Genomic DNA, 12004 nt, shown 5'->3' on the forward strand with positions numbered 1-12004 from the left:
AGAAAATAAACACAGATCACCATAAAAAATATGTTTAAGATATATATACTAAATACTTAAATGGAAAGAAAGAAACTATAAAAGTCCTAGAAGAAAATGTAAGTGCATTATTTAACATAACATATAGCCCAGAAATTACACAAGAAGGATAAAAATGTTTCATTATATGAAAATAAATAAATAATAGAGTGGTCAGAAATATCAAAGCTGAGGTTAAAAAAAAACAATAATTAATTGATAAAAGAACGTTTGTAATTTATGACAGAAAGGGCTAATTTTCTTCATATAAAGTAGTCTAATGAATGTTTTGACAAAACATTTCAAAGTACAAGTGACGAACAAGTAGATAAAAACACACACAACTTCAGTCATGATTAAAGAAATGAAAATGAAATTAAATGAAACATTCATTTTTACCTATCAGCCTGTCCCTCCCTTTATTTGCTTCTGAAAAAAAGTCTGAAAAGAGCATTTGTCTGACAAGGTACAAGGAAACAGGACATACCACATTACTGCCGGCCTATTTCTGTACGGAAAGCAGCCCTGAGACTGATGTTCATAGAAAGCTCTGCTTGCAAAGGAGACAGCTGGGAACTTGGATCTCACAGGGTTTCCATGTTTTTCTAACTAGAAAACATGACTCATGGCGCCTAGGCTTTATATACAACAATGTGGTTTATGCTGAACGTTTGCTTTCCTTCTGGAATTTTGGTACACGCCAGATAGAAGGCGCCTATGTGACCAGCTTACAATGAAAACCTTGGGCACTGCATCTCTCATGGGCCTTAACCTGGGGAGAGATCACGCATGTATTACTGCCTTTTCATTGCTGGAGAGAGTGTATTCTGTGTGGCCCCTCCTGAGATGGTGAGAGCACAAAGTGGCCTGCACGTGGACTCCTCCAGACACTGCCTGCCTGTTTTACCCTAACACTCTGTGTGCCCTTCCTATGTGACTGTGATAAATCCCAGCTGAGTCCTGACAGTCCTGGTAAAACTCTGAATGGAGTCTTCAGTTTCCCATTTGGCAATCTTACTGGAAAACATATGGCAAGTATTATCAGCTATGCGTATTCTTTGTCTCAGCCATTGCATTCAAATATACACTTTCACAGGGGAAAACCTTGCAAGGATAGGGTAGGGGAAATGAAAAACTTACTACTCAGCAGCGGGGATGGGTTGCCTTAAACATGATAATCCTGCAGCCATAACTTGTATAACCATAAGTCATGAAAAAGAACAAAATAGACTCGTTTTTCTGATGTGAAAACATGTCATCAGCATGAAATCATTGTGAGTGTGTGTGCATGCGCGCACATGCGCGCACGTGTTTGGAGCAGTTCTGATAAGATAATACATAAGAACCCATCTAAAACAATTATCTCTGAAGAGCCTGACTGGATAACATAGAAACAAGGGACAGGGTATGGGAATGAAAGGAGTCTTTATCTTGTTATGTTTGCTACCGATAGATCTTATATATGTACACTTATCTTTGTGTGTATCTCTATAGCTGTATTAATATGTATTAGACCATTTGACACAGTATTTTCAGTTTCAAAAATGTATTGTCAGAACATACAGATGAGAATGAAGTTATGTTAAAAAATTTGGCCAGCTGTTTGTATTCCCAAAATTTGGGTATAACAACATAATTGAATACTGTCGGGAGAGTTAAATGTTATAATTCTTCTGCGTGATGAAATATGTTGACAATAAAAGTCATAGTTTTTGAAGATCACATAACAACATGGGTTAATGCCCATAATATAATGCAGTATAAATAAAGGCCGCGTAAGAGAAAAAGAAAAAGGCAATGAGAGAGAGTGAGAAGGCAAAAATAAGAGAAATGGAGAGATGGAAGCAAAAACTTAATAGCATTAACAGATAAAGTGTGATGACTACCCATCAGCGGTGTGATTACAGGTGAATTTCATTATTTTCTTAAATTTCATCATAATTTTCAATATTTTATGATGCCTAAGTTTTATTTTCATATAGGAAAACTAAATATTTTTAAATTGTTATAGTGTATTCTCTAGGTGAAGTTATATCCATGTAGCCATGAATGCCATGTTCACTTTTCACAAGTGGTCCCTCATTGATTTTCATCATATGTGTTGCTGCTTTAGTAAAACTGTAAAGTTCTTTATTTAAATATGTGTTGCTTTTCTGAGTTGAGTATTTTTCTATTTGTTGCATTTTGTCTTTTCTAAGTTACCTAGTTCTGTCCTATGTCTAAAAAAAGTTTAATCGATTTATCAGCTATAGTTTATGTATTTTTCTGAGCGTGTATTAATTTGATTTTAACTACGTATGTGCTTCTAAAGGTATTAAATTCATTTTAAATTATAAAAGTAAATATTTCAATACTATCTCAATATTTCCTCAATGACTTCAATTATCATTGAAAAATTAAAAATTACAATTTGAATTATATAAAAATTGTGGCATGTATTTCTATATAAAACTCTTATCAGGTTAGTGATGATTTCTATAGTTAGCTGTTCACCTTTAAAATATTTAAATATATTCTAATTTGATATACTAGATATATTTTCCTATCCATATGTATTTTGATGACTTTCTTATCACAAATTTAAATATCATATTTAGTCTATAATCTCTGGAAATCTTTTAGGAGATATTTGTGTATGTATGTGTGTATATATATGTATGTATATATAGATTTAGAGAGATAATATATTCAGTTTATTATATATAATGTTATATATTATGTTATATATATTTTGCTGTGCTCAATTACTTTGCTTAATGATTTATTAATTTAAATTTTCTTTACCTGAAGCTATCTGTACATATTATGCACTAATTAGAAAACAAATACAAGAAAAAGGCATTAAATATAATCCTTAATCTAACAATTGACACTTTTAATCATTAGTCACAATTTTGTGCATATATTCTAGAATGTTCCCTATGCTAATATGTACTCATACTATGTATACTGATTTTTATCCTGTTGTTTATTGGTTAGTTCTGCTTCATAATCTACTATGATCTTATTTTCATGTAATTATTTTTCCATTACCTAATTTTTAATTGCTTAATAGATTTCCATAGAAATATTTGGCATGATTATTTAACCAGTTCCATATTTTAGGAAATATATGTTAGTTTCAATTTTTTCTTCTCAACTGTGATCAGATGACTACTGTTGTAAATTAATATTTTCACACGTGCCTAATTATTTCCTTAGGATAAATTCATAGTTGCAGAATTGTTGGATCAAATGTTATGATTATTATGATTTTTGATACATATCACAATGTGACCTCCCAGAAAGATTTTACCATTTTATAATCTCAACAGCAATGTATGGAGGGAAAAATACATATTTTTCTAAATATTCCCCAACATTAGATACTGAGATTTTATTGTATCCTTTGGAGGAAAGCAGTATCTTCTCATTTATTAACATATCTATCACGTATAAACTTTTCATAGGTTTTTTTTGACCATTTGTGTTTTTCACTTTTAAAGTTTTGAAGTTAGTTATGACAATTGGTTCAAGGATATTCCTTTTTAAAAAAATTATAATAGCTCTCAAATTAGTTTAATTTTCTTTTAGATGCAAGTACATGAATTAGTGGGGCATAAAACAGACACCTACCTGCTAGTCAAATGATAGAATTAAATGTCTATTTCTTTATTGCCTGTGTGTGATAGAAATGTGACAAAATTAGGTTTATTATCAACTTTGTACTCTTGAAGCTGAAGGATTCTTGTTTGTATTTCAGTCTCCATTATGTGTTTTTTTTTTCAGTTGTAGTCTCTGTGTAATTGATCTTAATATTGTTTACTAGATATGCTGTTGGTTCACTGAAAATAGAAAGTTTTATTTTTATACAGGTTCAGACTTCTAAAAAAATGCATTCATTTATTTGTTGCTTACTTTGCTTATTTGATCTTCACTCTAGCTTCTGAACTCTCAAGGAGCCAATTAAAACATCTTTCTTCAGGAAACTTTTATTAGTCAGCTTAAGTTTAGTTATTGTGCAGTGAGAAGCAACCCCAAAGTTGCAATGGCTTTCAAATAAAAAAAGGTTTATTCCTCACCCATGACGATATTTACTGTGGATTGGCTGCAGTTCTATTCTCTGTTACCTTTACTAAGGGTTCAGGCTGTCAGAACAACCTCTAACACATCACCAGCCTCCTTCCAGATGGAAAAAAAGTGCATGGCAAGTCATGCATTGGATTTTAAAGCTTCTTCCTGGAGGTGAAACACATTATTCAATTCACAGTTCATTGGGCAAAGAAGTTATATGGCCAGGCCTGATGTTAAAGGAGCCAGAAAATATAATTCTCCTCCCAGGAAGATACAGAAACTATTTTGAACAAAAATATTATCACCTTATCTGTTCAAGTAGTTTGCTAATATTTGGCTCTAGAATTATAAAGCTACACCAGTTGCAAAGTCCGTTATGCATTAATTAGTTTAAGAAATTTTACCTCAGTGCAGCCCTAAGTGATTTAAAGCAAGAGTCTGCAAACTTTTCTATAAAGAGCTAGATTGTAAATATTTTTATCTGTGTGGGCCATATACTTTCTGCTGCAACATTTGCAATTTCTCAAGTTTGCTGACATAGCCAGGAAGTAGCCATAGTTATTACAGAAACAAATAGATGTATCTGCATTTAAATAAAATTTTATTAAAAAAAAAATCAGGCCATGGGCTGGATTTGTCATACTAGTCATTGTCTGCCAATACCTGATATACATTAGCTCTTATCTGGTTAGAGTAGAAATTTAGAACATCCTGTTGAGATCTGGAGTTTTATCTGTTCTTATTGAAAAAAAATTTTACTAATATATAGAAAGTGTGAAATTTTATTTATGGTAGGTCCTGGTCTAGTATAAGGCAGGCCATATTTATTTTAAAAGCTGTTGAGTCTGTAGAGAAGTAGTCTGAGGTGTGGAGACATAGTTTGAAACCTCATTTTCAATATGCTTGCTTTCTTAAAACAGGATGTAGAAAAGAAAGTTCTATGAAATTTGTTTGGCTGATAGGAACATGAAAAGAACTGAGAAAGCATTATAAGGGGCATAGATTAAGAAAAGGATTAGGAGTTCTGATTTAATTGTTATAAGAAGAAGAGAGTTGTTTCTTGGAAATGGTACTCATTCCACCATCTTCTTGGAAAAGGCACATTGCTATTTAACATCTAAATAGATATAATGTAGATACAATCACAATAGCATATACAAGTATTTTTTCCCATAAAACTATAGCCGCAAAAATAATGGAAACTAAAATCTAGATAAAAGGTGACATTGCCTATGTGTTTAAACCTTCAGAGGAGTTACTATTGGTAGACATAAAGATAGAAATGTCTAATAGAGTTGACAAATTGAAACATTATCATTCAATTGGATTGAGACTTGCTGAAAATATTTAACAAATCATATTGCTCAGTTTTGTTTTAAGAATAGGATTGGTACAAAGGCTTTCAAATTTCCCTCCCCCAAAAAGCAGGCTTAAATACAAAGAAATGTTAATTGATTCATTGAACTTTTGAAGCAACTATTTAACATTTTCAATAAAACGAAGCCTACCTCTAATCCCAGGTGGCAGCTTTACTAAAGGCATACATTGTAATTATGCTTCTGTTTTCATTTCCTCCCAATAATGGAGCCTGGGAAAGCCTGCTTTCTGCATCTGGATTTCAAAGCATCATTCAGACAAAGCTTCATTAAACCCCACCAAACACTAAAGGTCACTGTGGCTTCATATGTTTATGTTGTAGCAACCAAATGTTGCAAAAACTTTGTCAGTAGCCAGCAGAATTTAGAAATATCACAAAATGGCAAGAGTAAGATGAGGTCATAGGTGATGAGTTCATTTGTTCAACAAATAGAAACACAGAATAACAGAATATAGTTCTTTCCCTCAAGGAAATCATTCTGCATAGAAGACTGAAACTAAATTGACAATTAGAATGTTTCATGTAAATGCAAAGTTGGTTTCCATTAAATAGCTGGGCTGAGCTGACCTAGGAAATCTTCTTTCCCATTTCCAGTACATTGAAATGCCACTTAAAATGTAACAACTGCAAATAAAATTATATAACTGAGCACAAGATCTAAACAAGGAAAAAAGTCTCCAAATAAAAAGGAAACTGAAAGTTGGAGCACTGAATGGAAACTGAAGTTTGGGGGTGGCTCATGAACTTTACTGACTGGAGCCTAGGGCTCTACTACCGTCTGTAAGAGGAAGAGATTGTGCTGGGGTTTGGAAATGAGACACTGCATAAAACCTGGATTCATAAAGCCTGATCCATTCGTAAAATGGAATCTGTGCAAACTTCACAATCCAGAAAAGCAGCACAAAAACTTGCAGCCTGTCTGAGGGTATGAACAGAAACAATGACTTGAAAAGAATCATGATGTCAGGGGTTTTCCCTTCTATGAAGTATGAATTCATATGCCACAGTTGACACCTCCTGCTAGTCCAGGGAAAAGATCCTTTAAAAGCAAATATTTCTGAAAAGATATTCTTACAATCCAGAAAAAAATAAAGCTCTAACTGAAAACTGCCCCTGATGAGAATGAACTTATATTTTAAAAATTATGAATCTCATATGAAATAAAAGATTGAGAGTCAGCAAGCACACCAAATAGAAGAGAACTGGTGATAATAAACTAATTTAGAAGAGAATTTGATATAAGTAGATTTAATAATGGTCAGATAGACAAAGAAAATAATAAATGCTATAAGAACTTTACAGTATGATATAAGAAGAGATACTATTGGAAAGGAAACACCTTGTCTAAAAAACAAAATACAAATTTATTAAAATAAAAAAATAATAAACCCTTTTTGGATGAGTTGATAAATTGATTGGATATAGTTGAAGAGTGAATATATTAATTGGAAGACAGAGGGTAGGAAATCATGTGGGAAAACACAAACTGGTTAAGACACAGAAATTATGTTTTAAGAGATATAGAGAACAAAATAAAGTCCAGATGTCCAAAGTGAAAAGAGATAAAGTATAAGGGAGGGATATTGTACACTGAGAAATTTCCCACATTGATGAAAGTCTGGATTTTCAAAGTGACTGAACTCTCTAAGTCTTAAACAAGGTAAATATAAACATCCACACTTGGTTGAATTACAGTGAAATCTTGTAACATTAAAGACAAAAATAGTTATGTTTCCTGAAAGAAGAGATAGATTTTTTTTTATAAAGCAATACCAAATGGGCCTACAACAAATATTCCACCCACAATGTCAAACCAAGACAGAAGAAATATATCCCCATAGTACAAAGAAGAAATAACTGATCACTCAGAGTTTCAAAGCATAATATACTATGTAAGAATGAAGGTGAAATAAGGATATTTTCTGGCAAAGACTGAGGAAATTTTCTTCTGGTAGATTTTCACTGTAAGAACTACTAAGGATACACTTCAGCAGGAAGGCTACTGACACCAAAAGAAAGATGAAAGAAATAGCAAATGTGGATCAATCTAAACAAGCATTGACTGTAAATCATAGAACTGACAAAGTTGGAAAGTACAGAAATTGGTAGAACTGAAATGTTAAATATAATAGGGAAGGTAAGAGTTGGGGAAGATTTTTCTTAAGTAATTCTAATAATGTTCTGTTAAACAAAGGAGGTTGGGGAGGTGGGTTAACTTTTCACTGTTTTGAGTATGTCACATATTTACGTGTCTTCTAAAACAAAAGATACATTAGGTACATCTTTCCAACAGGTAGAGGAAACACAAAACTAACCACTTGGCCAATCTAATAAAGGACAGACAATAAAAACGTAATAAACAGTAAAAGTAAGACATAAAGTAAGATGATGTAGATAGCCCTGATATACTAATAATCACTATAAAATATAATTATTAAACTCATCCATTTTATCAAGATCTAAGAGATTGGAAAAATAAAATAAATCCAGACATGTGCTATTCAGAAGAGCTACATATACAGTAAAACTAACTTTGATAGATTATGATGATGAAAATGAGAACATGCGCACTTTTAGACAAGTTCAAATACGTTTATTACATTCCTGTTTGAAATTTTAAAATATTTGAAAACACAAAAATATATTTCAACAGTGGGAATTGGTAAATACTTATAGATTTTTTTATTTTTAATTTGTATTTTCACATTATGTTTCTCTAAGCAATTATTTCTGGTACATATGAATATAATTATTTTTGGATATTTATTTTGTAATCATTTATATTCTTATATAAACAATCTAATCCATACATATTTGTACATTAGTTTCTTTTTTCCAGCTGATAGAAAAAGTTAATTTTATCATATTGTGATGGCTAGACTTCCAGAGAAATACTAAAGCACATAATGAAAACTGGTATAAAAGTTTTGCTTCTGAGCTCAGTGGAATTTCTTTAATATTTAACTATTAGATATGGCATTATTTGTTAGTATAATGTAAATAGTTTTTTTATTATTAAGGTAGCTTCTTCAATTCTTAGTTTGTATAGCTTTTATCAGAAAGATGCATAATTTTATTTAAATCCATCATACTAGCGATACGGTCAGATTTTTTTTCTTCTTTGCCTTACTGAAAAGTGTATTGTTAATAGTTTCTCATCATCAACCATTCTTGCATTTTTAGATTAAGCCCTAATTGGTTATAATGTGTATTGTTTTGTTATAGTGATTATTATGGTTGATATTTTATTTGGAATTATTGGATCTATGGTTTTAACTGAGATTAGTGTGCAGTTTTCTTGAAAATCGTAATTTATCTTGAAAAAAATCCTCTATCGCCTCTAAGTTCAATTAAAGGAGGAGCCAGTCTGTTTTATTTCTAATTTGCTCAGTATTTAACATGGAAACTTAGCACAGTGTGGGCACTATGGATGCAGAAAATCAATAAGTATTTGTTGCATAAATATGGCAGTCTGACTCTTAGCAGCAGCATTTTGCCTAAACTAAATTTTTGCCTTTAATTTGTTACTCAGCCTTTCCTTTTCTAAATTCCTTCAGTAGGCAGGTTATTGTCAAAAATCTCTTATCCTAAAGAAAAACACACTAAATTCTTTATGACCTGTGGTTAGAGAACCTCACGAAAGGAAGATTCCCCTTTTATTGATTTTTTTAAAAAAATAACAGTTATGGAGAAGTTAATCTGTAAAATTATTTCCAGTTATGCTTATTTGCTTTTGGAGACGCAAGGAATGAAATCTCTCATGTTTTAAGGAGTAAAATTTAATTCTGAGATATTCTCTTTTTTCTAAGAAGCCCTTACATATAGTAACTGTCTTAAGTCTCTGCAAATGGCAATAACCTCTAAGCCACTATTACACCGGATCATAGGGAATAAAAAGAAATAAATTGTTCGCTATTTGTGGGAGATTTAATTCCATGGCTCGCTTGACCTGTTTGACTGGCGTTTTAGGGGGCAGGGAGGGTACTCTTAGACAGTCCGGTGAAATGCATTTCCAGGTCATACTCTGAATTTATGAGAAAATGTTGGTCTGAACTATCCGTGGGGAGCTCCTGGAAAATGTTTAGCAGGACCTTAGCTTGTGATGACTCTCCGGTAACCAAGGCAGGCCCTGGCTCAGCTCTCCTCTTGTATGCGTGTGGCGTCGTCCCTTTCCTCTCCCTGCCCCTCCTCATCGGAGCACCAGCACTTTCTCTGAGTAGTGCAAACGTTTCTGCCCTTCAGTGAAATTTTTGCGACCAAAAATTAGAAGTTACTGAAACTCCCTAAAACTTAGCTTCTCCAATTATAAACTGGGAGTGAAGACACTTAATTCAGAAGATTGATGAAGGAGTGTTCCATCTCATGGAGAAGTCCCTATGGCTCCTAGACCTTAGAGTAGGTTCTAAAACAAGGTAACACTTGCTAGTTTGCTCCAATGTCTCATGGTTGTATTGTGCCTTAGACATTATCTTCCTTTTGTTCTTTAGTTGTTTTGTAATAAATCATACAAAAAATATATACACTTGTGTTGAGAAATGCAGTCTCTTGCATGCAGTCTTTTGGCCCCTACTGAGCTGCATAAGAACAAGCCTGGGGCCTGACGCTCTCTCCTACTAAGACATTAGGACCCCTCACAGCTGGCACTGGGCTGATCACCTTGTGTAGCAATATCTTTCCCTGTTTCAGACTCAATATCCACTCCTTTGTTCAGCTAAAGTGTGTGTGTCATAGAGCACCTGGCCAACCTTGCTACTACCTCTGTCTCTTGCAGAGAGAGGATGGAATCCTTCATTCTGGGACACAAGAGATGTTTGGAGGCCAATGGCCCCATTTCAGCTGCCGGGAGGGACCTGCTGGCCATGGAGGACTGACACCCACTACTGAAGCTGATCTTGCCATGTAAGTAAAGTGTTGTTCCCTTCAGTGCTTGGCTGAGCTGTGTTTTCCTTGATGACTCCAAAACCAAGATGCAGTGGACGTCTGGTGGAAGAACATTCCAGGCAGAGGGGTAGTTCGGAGGCAAGGGGAACTGGACCAGCATGAGGGAGAGGCAGAGTGATAGAGAGAAAAAGTAGTCTAGAAAAGTAATCAGGATACTATAACATTTAGGGGCTTACAGAATATAAGTATGATTTCATTATTTTATTCTAGGTGTGGTGAGAAGCCATTAGAGGGTTATGAGCAGGAAATCTAAATCTATGGCCGTATTTGCATTTTAAAAGGATGCTCTGCTACCATGTGGGAAAAAGAGTATAGGAAATAGTGGTATAGGAGCGGATACATAAAGATGGGGCTTAGTTTCTTTCATAGAGATGACCAGTTCTCTCAAACACATATTAAATTATTTATCTTTTTCTCAAAAGTTAAGGAAGTGAAATTTTATTCGGTCTGAACTTGATTTTTTTGATTCTCCATTTCATTTTGTATATAGGGCTATTCTATTTACCATACAGTTTGAATTGGGTCAAGTTTCACCTCATTATTCTTGGCTTTAAACTTCTTTACTGTTGTGCATTTTTCCTTCTTTATCAATGGTAGAATCAGCATGAAAAAATATTTTAAAAATGTATCAGTATGTATTAATGAATGTGAAAGAAATTGACAAATCTGCAATTTGGGATCTTTCTCCCAGGGAATCTTAATTTAGGTCTTTATAAATGTCTATGTCACTTTTGACAGAGATCTAGAAGTAAATGGGTTTTTGTAGCATTTGTAGATGGGTTTTTAAAATTACACTTCTAGAATTATTACCAGTTTAACTGTGCGAATGTTTAATGTTAATTTCATATTCAGATACTTAATTCAATTGTTGCATTAGTTTTAATAGTTTGTTGGTTGATTCTTTAGAATTTTTATGTAATATTTATGTTGTCTTTGATTAGTGACCATTTTGAATATTCTTTTTTAACATTTCCCCTCCCATTTATTTTCTTAATGTTAATGTATTTGCAAGGACCATCAATAATACATTTAAAAGAAAATTGACCCTGAACATCTTACCTTCATCACTAATGAAGTGGAAATCATGTTTTACAATTAAATGCACCTTAAGCTATAATTTAGGGAATACTTACTAATTTTCTTATTTAATCTTTATAACAAACTAATGACACTGTACCCTTAGCATACCCACTTTTTATATGAGGAAAACAGAGGTCCAGAGTAAATGAGTAACTTGCCTATAGCACATAATTAATAGATAATGGAGTCCAGAATTTAGGCGTTCTAACTTCGGAGTGTATGCAACTGGTGGAAGATCTTTTCAGGTAAGAAAGTTTTCTTTTCTTAGTATATAGACAGTTTTATCAAGTAGGAATGTTGAGTTTCTTTCAGCACTCTGCCAAGATAATCATATAGTTATTCACCTTTAATCTTTTAATATACTGAATTACATTAGTAGATTTCCTGATGTTAATCCATTCATACATTATATTCCTGAGATACACCCTTGCTGGTAATGACACACTGGTGTATTTGATTTGGTAATATTCTATCTATCCCATTTCATCTAGATTTATAAGTGAAATTGACATTTTCATTCCATTGTACTAGCCA

This window comes from Vicugna pacos, chromosome 15 (assembly GCF_048564905.1).
Source record: "Vicugna pacos chromosome 15, VicPac4, whole genome shotgun sequence".
NCBI classification, from domain to species: domain Eukaryota; kingdom Metazoa; phylum Chordata; class Mammalia; order Artiodactyla; family Camelidae; genus Vicugna; species Vicugna pacos.